We start from the raw sequence: 12,442 nt of genomic DNA on the forward strand, positions 1-12,442 counted from the left end.
GGAGTCAACCGCATGGCTCCTCCCCACCTGGTGTGGGCATCAGACCCTGGAGGGTGGCAACAAGGGTTTTTAGTGTGACTGTTGTCACCTATCCAGGGAAGCGGTGTGTGTGGTGTTGTGTCTGTGACTACCTGGGTAGTCCAGGGCGTCACATAGTAAGCTTGATTCTGGTACAGTATTTATGTAGCTAGCTTGGTTTTGAACTCATATTACAGTGCCTTGTGAAAGTATTCGGCCCCCTTGAATTTTTCAACCTTTTACCACATTTCAGACTTCAAACAAAGGTAAAAATTTTAATTTTTATGGTGAAGAATCAACAAGTGAAACACAATTGAGAAGTTGAACGAAATTTATTGCTTATTTTAAACTTTTGTAAAAAATAATAAACTGAAATTAGGGCGTGCAATATTATTTGTCCCCTTTACTTTCAGTGCAGCAAACTCACTCCAGAAGTTTATTGAGGATCTCTGAATGATCCAATGTTGTCCTAAATGACTGATGATGATAAATATAAGCCACCTGTGTAATCAAGTCTCCGTATAAATGCACCTGCTCTGTGATAGTCTCGGTGTTCTGTTTAAAGCGCAGATAGTGTCGCGGGCGGAGGAGGGGACGCCGCGCTCTCCCACTGCTGCTCGGGTCCGGCTGGCACTGCGGCCTGCTGCTACCGCTGCTCGGTGACTCGAGCGATGGGCCGGATCCCGGGGACTCGAGCAGCGCTCCTCGCCCGTGAGTGAAAGGGGATTGGGTTTTGGGGTAAAGTCTATTGTCCGTGACGCCACCCACGGTTGTGGTGATTTGTTAGCACCACCGCTGCTCGATATGGGGAGCCCGGGAGTGGTGATGTGGAGCAGCCAGTTATTGTGTTGCCCCTCCGCGGGTATGGGTTGGTGATCCCGGGGCCCAGTGATGAGGTGGGAGATGCAGGGCCTGGTGGGCGCAGGGACGCGGGGGCAGTGCTGTGCCTTCCGGCACTGTGGTACTCACTCAGCCTGAGACGGTGACACAGTTCTCGGTAAAACACACGGCTGGAAAGACGGTTCCCACGGACGGCTGCACTTGCTCTCCCAGTAGGTAACGGTGATGTCCCTTTGTCCTGCACCTAATATTCCTGTGTTAGTAGCGATGGGTTCCCACCGGTAACCCGCTCCCCGGCTTGGATATGGGCCGGAGGAGCCCTACTTTGCCCGCAGACGCTGGCCCCGAGGAACTGGTGCCCTGGCGGTGGCGGTGTTCCTCCTTAATGGTTGGACTGTTGCCTTCAATCGGGACTTGGTTGTTTGGAGACAGACGTCCCCTTCACTGACGGATTTGGCAAATTAGGGCGACTCCTAGCCTTGCCGGGGTCCGAGAGGCCCCTGCCCTGGTGCTGACTGTCCTTCGTATACTGCTCCAGACCGCTGGGCCACTACCCGTCCGCGGTCCTTCCAGCAACCTCCGAGCAGTCCCCCTCCAGACAATCACCGCTGTTGCTGACCTTGCTGACACTGTCCTGCACTTAGCCGGACCAACGTCAGGCCTTTCTACTCTCGCTTTTACTCTTTTCTTCTTTGCTCCACTACTACTTCACTTTCACTTCACTTAGCTTCTCTTGTTGTTTTCTCCTTCACTCCCCTAGCTAGACTCTGTTCTGTTTACTCCTCTCACTTCCTCCTCCAAACTCTATCTGCCTGGTTCTCCCGCCTCCAGGGCTGTGTACTCCTCGGTGGGCGGAGCCAACCGCCTGGCCCACCCCCTGGTGTGAACATCAGCCACTGGAGGAAGGCAACAAGGATTTTAGTAGCCTTGGTGTTCCTAACTGGGATGTAGGTTGTGGTGGTGTGATGACCTGTGACCCCTGGCTTGCCCAGGGCGTCACATTCCCCCTTAGCAAAATGCAGACCGTCCGCGGGCTGCCCGCCCAACACCGGTTTTATTTTCTGCAAATGTATAAAAGTAAACGGTAACATATACATAAATCATGGCATCATCCCACAGCGGGAGGTTCATTTCTTAAACGTTACTAAACGGTTTTACGGGTACAGTTTCCGCTCTCTCCCACCCAAGCAACCTGGCCCTGATGCTGCCCCTAAAGCCCAGGCAGCACCCCTTTACCCCAGTCCAGCACAAGTCACCCGAGCGGGATCTGTCCTTCCCCTCCAGAGGGTAGCCACCGGTTCCTGTGGTGGCTGGGCCCCAGCCTGCTCTGCTGAGGGCCCTCCCTCCAACCTGCCTCTCCGGAGGCGGCAATGTGGAAAACGGTACGGTAAACCAACTTATTTACAAGCCACTTAACGTTTGTGGTTGCCCTGCAAGTTCACGGGCTTGTCCATGGATAGTTCCCATGCTAACTTTTTAAACGGTCCCCACGGGGACAACGGTGCCGGCTCCGGCCGGTTAAATCACTGTTAATCAGGTGAAGTACACGGTAATCATTTTCCATTTTCATCATCTGTAAACTTTTTTAAACTTTTTCAAACATACACACACTGACTTACTGATCCCCCCCCTTTAAAGGACGGTCTCCCTGTACCTAAGTGGGGGTCTACCTAGGTTGGAACAGGTGGACCTCCGGGGTCCGGTGTCAGTAGGACTGGCCCGTGGGGTAGAGAAAACAACCGGTTCCTCCTCCCTGCTATAATGTGGGGTAGGCGGAGGCATAGGGGAGCTGGGCACAGGTTCATCCCTGGGTACTGGCACTGGTTCTGGTTCACGGTTGACCGCTTCCACCACTTCTTCATTCCCAGGTTGTGGGAACAGTATCACTGGAAGAATCACCGCGCCGTTCTGCGTAGGCCAGTTTGCTGGGAAGTCACCCATCACAGTGTGGATCACCTCTTCTGCCTTCTCCACTGGTGGAGGAACTGGTACTTTAGCCATCGCCCTCAATGCTGGTGGGCACCTTTTCAAATGGTCCTGGGAAACTGTGGCCAAAGTGCCTCCTTGGTCACGGCTAATTTGGTAGGCCTTCCCATCTTCCCATCTGGTGGGCTGTATGACGTACGGGTTCTGTTCCCATTGGTCATACAGCTTGTGGGTTTTCCTCTTCCGCTTCAGGACGACATCCCTGGGTTGGAAAGGGCCAGCAGATGCCTTTTGATTAAAGCGCTGCTCCTGCAGTTCCCGACTCCGACTCAAGTTCTTCTCGACATATTCTTGAATCTGCCGGTATTGTGCCCTCCGCCGAGTTTCCCATTCAGCTGTGGAAGGGAGGGCTTCCGGGGCCTCCAACCCCATCTCCAGGTCCACCTGCAGGCGGCCGGGGCGAGCCCTCATCAGATATGCTGGGGTGCACTTTGTGGAACTGGACGGGATATTGTTGTACATATCGACCAAGTCGGGTAGCTTTTCCGGCCACAGGTTCCGCTCTTCCAGCGGTAGCATCTTGAGGAGTCCCAGGACCAAGTGGTTCATCTTCTCACACATGCCGTTGGTCTGGGCATGGTAAGGGGTGGTCCGGATCTTCTTACAGCCGTACAACTGGCAGAACTTGTGGAATACCTCCGTTTCAAAAGCCGGGCCTTGGTCAGTAAGCACCTTTTCTGGATATCCATGTGGTCGGCAGAAATAAGCCTGGAACGCTCGAGCGGCAGTTCGACCAGTTAGGTCCTTGACGGGGACAACCACCATGAATCTTGAATAGTGGTCAACGATGGTCAACGCGTAGGCGTACCCACTTCGGCTGGGGGTGAGCTTGACATGATCTAGGGCGACCAGTTACAGCGGCTGATGTGTGATGATTGGGTGCAGGGGCGCCCTCTGGCTGGTCTCGTCCTTCCTCCTCAGCGTGCAAGGGCCACACTCCCGGCACCAGGCTTCTACCGACTCCCGCATCCCACTCCAGTAGAACCGCTCTCTCAACAGCATCTCCAGCTTTTTCCACCCAAAGTGCCCGGCACCATCATGGTATGCCCGCAAAACAGTAGCTACATCAGCTTGGGGAATAACCAACTGGCAGATTTTCTCATGAGTCTTCGGGTTGATCAGCTCACGGTACAGCTTCCCTTGATGTAGATACAGCCACTTCCACTTTTTCCACAAGCGCTGGGCTTCAGCCGGGGCGGCAGGGTCTATCCCAACAGCACCTTGTTCCACCAGGGTCTTGACGAGGTGGACAGCCGGCGCCTGGTTTTGAGCTTCCTGCCACTCTTTACTGGGCCGTGGGTCCAAGTCCACCCGTTGTTGGTGTACCTGTACCCTCTCGGTTGATGGCTGGTGAAATGCAGGCAACTCGATCTCCTCGAGGTCATCATCCTTGCACCCTTCTTCTGACAAATGGGGCATTCGGGAGAGTGCATCAGCATTAATGTTTACACGACCAACACGGTACTTGATGGTGAAGTCATAGTTGGCTAGCCGGGCCACCTACCGCTGCTCCAACGCACCCAACTTGGCCGTATCCAGGTGAGTCAACGGATTGTTGTCCGTGAAAGCGGTGAATTTTGCTGCGGCCAAGTAGTGGCGGAATCTCTCTGTGATAGCCCATACCAATGCCAGAAGCTCGAGCTTGAAGGAGCTGTAGTTCTCCGGGTTCCTTTCAGTTGGCCGAAGCTTCCGGCTAGAATAAGCAATCACTTTCTCCTTCCCATCCTGGACCTGGGACAGGACTGCTCCTAGTCCCACATTGCTGGCGTCTGTGTAGAGGATGAACGGGCAGCCATAGTCGGGATACGCCAGGACCTCTTCTCCGGTCAAGGCCGCTTTCAGCTGGCAGAAGGATTCCTCATGCTTTTCTTCCCACACCAGTGGGGCTCCGATGGGTCTACCACCTTTGGTCTGTCCCACGAGGAGATCTTGCATGGGGGCAGCTATCTTCGTGTACCCTTTGATAAAGCGCCGGTAGTACCCCACCAGACCCAGAAACTGCCTTACTTCCCTCACGGTGGTTGGTCTCGGCCAGCCCTGGATGGCAGTGATCTTCTCAGGGTCAGGGGCAACACCTTCTGCACTCACCACGTGCCCCAGGTACTGCACTCTGGGTTTCAGCAGGTGGCACTTAGAGGGCTTCAACTTCATCCCGTATTTGGCAAGGGACGCAAACACCTCGGCCAGGTGCTCCAGATGGGCTTCATACGTCTGGGAGTAAACAATCACATCATCCAAGTACAATAGGACGGTCTCGAAGTTTAGGTGTCCCAGACAGCACTCCATCAGCCGTTGGAAGGTTCCTGGGCCATTGCACAGCCCGAACGGCATATTATTAAATTCACAGAGCCCCATCGGGGTGGTGAAGGCGGTTTTCTCCCGATATTCCGGGGCAACGGCCACTTGCCAGTACCCACTGGTGAGGTCAAGGGTGGAGAAGTAATTTGCAGTTCTCGGCGCGGCCAAAGACTCTTCAATCCGGGGCAGTGGGTAGGCATCTTTATGGGTTATCTGATTAATCTTCCGGTAGTCCACACACATCCGCATGGTACCATCCTTCTTCTTGACCAGTACCAACGGAGCGGCCCAGGGACTACAGCTGTCCTGAATAACCCCTGCCTCATTCATATTCCTCAACATATCTTTGGCACACTGATAATGTGCAGGGGGAATAGGCCTGTACCTCTCTTTGATAGGGGGGTGTTCCCCGGTGGGGATATGGTGTTGAACCCCCTTGATCTGCCCAAAGTCTAGTGGGTGTTGGCTGAAAACCTGTTCGTACTCCCGCACCACCCTGTATACCCCTGCTTTGTGATGTGTAGGGGTATCATCAGTGCCCACGTGTAGCTGTTGGTGCCACTCATTTACCTCCCCTTGCAGCGGGGAAGTGCTGGTAGTAGGTGGGGAGACTGAGGGACTGGCTTCGTGGATGGTGTGGGGATCTAGGGTGAGTAGCTTGGCAATGGTGGCATACCGGGGAAGCCTGACTTCTTCCTCCCCACAGTTCAGCACCCTCACGGGCACTCTCCCCTTCTTCACGTCTACCACCCCTCGGGCGGCCATTACCGTGGGCCAGTGCTCAGAGGGTATGGGCTCCATCATGGCAGGGTAGTCACGCCCCTGAGGCCCTACCGCTGCTCTACACCAAATCATCATCTCACTCCTAGGGGGCACAAGCAACGGGGCCACATCCATCACTCTCACTCCACCAATCTCTCCTCCTTTTGAGTTTACATGCTGGCGGTACATCAAGGCTCGGATCTCTCACTGCACAGCCCTCTGTCGGCTCCCCGCCGCCGTGGCGGCCAGCTGCTGCAGTAGGGCCAACACATCACCCATACAGTGCTCCATCACATTGGTTCCTAGCACTATCTTCGGGTTATGATCACTGGGTTCATTCATGATCACAATCATACCCTGGTGTTGCAGTTCAGCTTGCCCTACCGTCATAGCCACCTGTTTATACCCCACTTGGGTCAATGGGAGTCCATTGGCAGCAATTAGCGTTATACTAGTATCTGGGGGTGCCAGCTCGTCTATCCCCCAATACCGCTGGTACAACGTATATGGTATGGTAGTTACCTGGGATCCAGTGTCCAAGAGAGCCATCACCGGTATGCCGTCCACAACCACGGGAATGATGGGTCGGGCCCCGATATACCGGTCCCGCCAGTCCGAGGGGCCATGGGGTTCTACTCCTGAGGGTTGGCCCGGGGCCCCAGGGGTTGCTCGTTTAACGGGCACTCTCGGATGTAATGCCCAGGCTTACGGCACTTGTAGCAGATGGGAGGCCTGCTCCGCGGGTTGCTATTACTTCTCCGCTGCATCCAGGGGACATCTTCAGGGCTGTCGGCAAGCTGTATCGGTGCTGAAGGCTGAGATCTGGTCAACGGTTGGAGTGCAGCAAGAATCTTGGTGAGGTCTCTGTCCATGCGACGGACCTGGGCTGCCAGTTCTTCCATAGTGCTGCTTGGGGCTGCAGGTGTTGGAGAGGTTGGTAGGGCAGGGGCCACCACCACGGGAGCTGTCTCGATGGGCCACGGGGCTGGCTCCAGGGCTTCTGAGGCTGGGGGCTGTAGTGCTTTAATGGCCCGTTCCTTTAACACAGCAAAGTCCACATCAGGGTGTTCCAGGGCCCACAGCCGGAGTTGTTTACGATCCTCAGGGGACCTCATCCCCTGCGCAAATTGCTCTACTAACATCTTGTTGCTATCCGCCTCATTAATAGGATTCACCGGCTTCAGCGTGCGGAGGGCGGTTTGCAGACATAAAGCATAGTCCCGAATGCTATCCACAGCCCGTTGCCGGCACTGGTAAAACTGCATCCTCAGCTCAGCTTCAGTCCGGTTCTCGAAGGCAGTCTGTAGCTTCTCAAAGATGGTGGCTACAGAGAGCCGGTCCCCCTCGGCCCAGGTCTCCGCTTCCTGCTCAGCCGCACCGGTTAACTGGCCTAGCACTATCGCTGCACGTTGCTTATCAGTCAGGGGGTACAGCTCTAGCAACGGGTTAAGCTTTTTCCGGAAGGCCTATAAGGCATCCGGTTTCCCGTCATACTGCGGTAGCCAGGCAGCTCCGGGCACATAGGGCAAGGAGAACGGCATGACCTGAGCGAGTGCGGGGGCCGCGGCACCTCCCGCCAGTGCGGCCGGGACCTGGGCAGGCCCATTCCCATCCGCGGGTGCCACTGCGGCTGTGACCACCGCTCCTCCAGCGGCTCCTTCGGGCGCAGACATCTTGTTTCTGCCCCCCTTAGCTTCTTTCCGGCCCCTCCTTTATTGGGGCGGAGTTTTGGCCTTCGCGCCTCTGCTACTCGAGAAGACGCTCGAGCGGGAATTTTCGCGCCAAAGATGGCGACTTCTGGAAATTTTCAGCCGGATACCTCCGGCGGTCACAAGGCGCACCTCTACCCAACGGCAGAGCGGTAAGATCCTGTTCGTGACGCCAAGTTGTCGCGGGCGGAGGAGGGGACGCCGCGCTCTCCCACTGCTGCTCGGGTCCGGCTGGCACTGCGGCCTGCTGCTGCCGCTGCTCAGTGGCTCGAGCGATGGGCCGGATCCCGGGGACTCGAGCGGCGTTCCTCGCCCGTGAGTGAAAGGGGATTGGGTTTTGGGGTAAAGTCTATTGTCCTTGACGCCACCCACGGTTGTGGTGATTTCTTAGCACCACCGCTGCTCGATATGGGGAACCCGGGAGTGGTGATGTGGAGCAGCCAGTTGTTGTGTTGCCCCTCCGCGGGTAGGGGTTGGTGATCCCGGGGCCCAGTGATGAGGTGGGAGATGCAGGGCCTGGTGGGCGCAGGGACGCGGGGGCAGTGCTGTGCCTTCCGGCACTGTGGTACTCACTCAGCCTGAGACGGTGACACAGTTCTCGGTAAAAGACACGGCTGGAAAGACGGTTCCCACGGACGGCTGCACTTGCTCTCCCAGTAGGTAACGGTGATGTCCCTTTGTCCTGCACCTAATATTCCTGTGTCGGTAGCGATGGGTTCCCACCGGTAACCCGCTCCCCGGCTTGGATATGGGCCGGAGGAGCCCTACTTTGCCCGCAGACGCTGGCCCCGAGGAACTGGTGCCCTGGCGGTGGCGGTGTTCCTCCTTAATGGTTGGACTGTTGCCTTCAATCGGGACTTGGTTGTTTGGAGACAGACATCCCCTTTACTGACGGATTTGGCAAATTATGGCGACTCCTAGCCTTGCCGGGGTCCGAGAGGCCCCTGCCCTGGTGCTGACTGTCCTTCGTATACTGCTCCAGACCGCCGGGCCACTACCCGTCCGCGGTCCTTCCAGCAACCTCCGAGCAGTCCCCCTTCAGACAATCACCGCTGTTGCTGACCTTGCTGACACTGTCCTGCACTTAGCCGGACCAACTTCAGGCCTTTCTACTCTCACTTTTACTCTTTTCTTCTTTGCTCCACTACTACTTCACTTTCACTTCACTTAGCTTCTCTTGTTGTTTTCTCCTTCACTCCCCTAGCTAGACTCTGTTCTGTTTACTCCTCTCACTTCCTCCTCCAAACTCTATCTGCCTGGTTCTCCCGCCTCCAGGGCTGTGTACTCCTCGGTGGGCGGAGCCAACCGCCTGGCCCACCCCCTGGTGTGAACATCAGCCCCTGGAGGAAGGCAACAAGGATTTTAGTAGCCTTGGTGTTCCTAACTGGGATGTAGGTTGTGGTGGTGTGATGACCTGTGACCCCTGGCTTGCCCAGGGCGTCACAATAGCATCATAAAGACCAAGGAACATAACAGGCAGGTCCGTGATACTGTTGTGGAGAGGTTTATAGCCGGATTTGGTTGCAAAAAGATTTCCAAAACTTTAAACATCCAAAGAAGCACTGTGCAAGCAATCATATTGAAATGGAAGGAGTATCATACCACTGCAAATCTATCAAGACTCGTCAGTCACTCAAAAATGTCTTCTCAAACAAGAAGAAGACTGATCAGAGATGCAGCCAAGAGGCCCATGATCACTCTGGATGAACTTTAGAGATCTACAGCTAAGGTCGGAGAGTCTGTCCATAGGACAACAATCAGTCATACACTGCACAAATCTGGCCTTTATGGAAAAGTGGCAACAAGAAAGCCATTTCTCTAAGATATCCATAAAAGGTGTGATTTAAAGTTTGCCACAAGCCACCTGGGAGACACATCAAACATGTTGAAGAAGGTGCTCTGGTCCGTTGAAACCAAAATCGAACTTTTTGGGCACAATGCCAAAAGATGTTTGGCATAAAGGTAAAACAGCTCATCACCCTGAACCCACCATCTTCACTGTCAAACATGGTGGTGGCAGCATCATGGTTTGGGCCTGCTTTTCTTCAGCAGGGACAGGGAAGATGGTTAAAATTGATGGGAAGATGGATGGAGCCAAATACAGGACCATTCTTGAAGAGATTTTGTTGGAGTCTGCAAAAGACCTAAGACTGGAATGGAGATTTGTCTTTCAACAAGACAATGATCCAAAACATAAAGCAAAATCTACAATGAAATGGTTCACAAATAAACATATCCAGGTGTTAGAATGGCCAAGTCAAAGTCCAGACCTGAATCCAATCGAGAATTTGTGGAAAGAGCTGAAAGCTGCTGTTCACAAACGCTCTCCATCCAACCTCACTGAGCTTGAGCTGGTTGCAAAGGAAGAATGGGCAAGATTTTCAATCTTTTGATGTGCAAAACTGATAGACACATACCTCAAGTGACTTGCAGCTGTAATCGCAGGAAAAGATGGCGCTACAAAGTATAAAACTTAAAGGGGACGAATAATATTGCATGCCCCACTTTTCAGTTTATTAATTTTAAAAGTTTAAAATAAGCAATAAATTTCGTTCTACTTCACAATTGTGTCCCACTTGTTGATTCTTCACCATAAAATTTAAATTTTTTAACTTTTTTGTTTGAAGCCTGAAATGTGGGAAAAGTTTGAAAAATTCAAGGGAGCCGAATACTTTCACAAAGCACTGTATGTAATACCAAGAAAATAAATGTTTTTCAGCTCACCAGTCTGTAGATCTAGACGTCCATTCAGGCCAGTGCACGGTATCTGTGGTTGGCTTCCACAGGTGTAGCAATCATTGAAGGGAGGAGGGGATGGAAAACAAACCAGCACTGATGTCTGTAAAATTCTTCTTTATTTGTTACAAAATCATCTTAAAATCGAGATGGATCAATCCTTCTAGACGCCCCGATTCTGCTTATGCGTTTCGGCATTTGCATAGATGATTTTGTAACAAATAAAGAAAAATTTTACAGACATCAGTGCTGGTTTGTTTTCCATCCCCTCCTCCCTTCAATGACTGTATGTAATAACCTCAGTTATGTTATGATATATACAGTACCTTGCAAAAGTATTCACCCTCTTGGCTTCATGCCTATTTTGTTACATTACAGTCTGTATTAAAATATTTTTCTAATCCATTTGTATGTGATGCATCAGCACTAACTAGTCTAAGTTGGGGAAGTGAAGTGAGGAAACTATAAGTAAAAATTAAATTTATGGGATAAAATAAATAAAAATTTCCATATGCTTATGGATTCACTTCTTTTGCTGTGAAGCCTCTAAACATTTCTGGTGCAAGTAATTACCTTCATAAGTAACATGCTTAGTGAAAGGAAGGCCACTTGTGTGCATTCTAAGTGTCACATAATTCACTGTTTATTTAGTTTTTATTCTAGTTTTACTGAAGCACTGGGCGCTGCCATCTTAGATTAGCTGTATGTAACGACAGTTACTGACCTCAAATACGGCAGCCCCTGGGCATAAGAGTCAGTTGTCAGGCTGCAACCCTATTCTCTAACAGGGACACTGCTTCTGCTGTGAGCTGGACATACCCCCTGGGCTGTCCAAATCACAGCAAAGGGAGGAAATCACCGCCACATTTGTGGAGCTCACAACGTATGCTGTGCACTGCACTTTTCCCCTTTCACCCATTTGGGATGTATGAGTATTGGCGCCGGGCCACTGCCACTACCCTACCCCCTCCTCCCCGCCTCTACTCCCCGCTCTCTCCTGCCGTATCCTCTCCCCCACCACTCTCCCCACTGCCGTGACTCTCCCCCCACCATTGCCACTCCCCCCTCGCTGGTCCCCTGTTCCCCCTGCTGCTGTTACCCCCTGCTGTTTCCCCGCCATAGCCACCACCACACCAGCTCCCCCCCCGCTGCTCTTCCTGCCACCACTCCTCCCACTCTTGTGTGCTCACTTCAGGCCTCCACTCCTCAGCTCAGCAGAGCACAGTATACTGAGGAGTGCAGTAAACAGCAGAATACAGCGGAGCAGTGAATACAGCAGAGCAGTGAATACAGCGGAGTGCGGCATACAGCAGAGAGCGGTATACAGTGGGTTGCAGAATACAGTGGAGCACAGTATGCTGAGGAGCACGGTATACAGCAGAGCACGGTATACAGCAGAGCACGGAATACAGCAGAGCACGGAATACAGCTGAGCACGGAATATAGCGGAGCACAGAATACAGCAAAACACGGCATACAGTGGAGCATGGAATGCAATGGAGCATGGTATATAGTGGAGCGCGGTATACTGAGGAGCATGGTATACAGTGGGGTTGTACACAGGGGCCTGTGTGCGGCAGAGCATTGCGGGCGTGTGTGCGGCAGAGAATTACGGACGTGCGTGCGGCAGAGCATTGCATACGGACATGCGGCAGAGCATTGCGGGCGGGCGTGCATGCAGCTATGTTCAGTTTGCACCAGTTCAGACTACAAGTATAGGAAGTGCCGGGAATTCTTCTATTTTCTATTATGGAGTCATGTCCTTTGTTTGCGCACTCCTCCCAGTTATTTTAGGTGCTTTAATTTTCCTTTTGCAGGTTCTTCTCTATCTCTTTTAGAGAGGTCAGGATCAGGAATAACATAAAAGAGGCAGAAATTTAGATTAGGACCCAGTTGAGAGTTACACCTTGGCATGGTAACTGGGCTCAAGTAAACTTGGCCAATTTAATTTGCAAAATAACTCCTATTTTTCTCAAAAAAGTTTGTCAAATGTTTCATGCATTTTTACATTCCAATGTTCACTGTATACACATATTTGTTTTTTCTCCTTCCCTCTATTTAAGTGCAACTGCTATTTTTGATACTTACAAATC

This window comes from Anomaloglossus baeobatrachus, chromosome 1 (genome assembly GCF_048569485.1).
Source record: "Anomaloglossus baeobatrachus isolate aAnoBae1 chromosome 1, aAnoBae1.hap1, whole genome shotgun sequence".
Taxonomy (NCBI): domain Eukaryota; kingdom Metazoa; phylum Chordata; class Amphibia; order Anura; family Aromobatidae; genus Anomaloglossus; species Anomaloglossus baeobatrachus.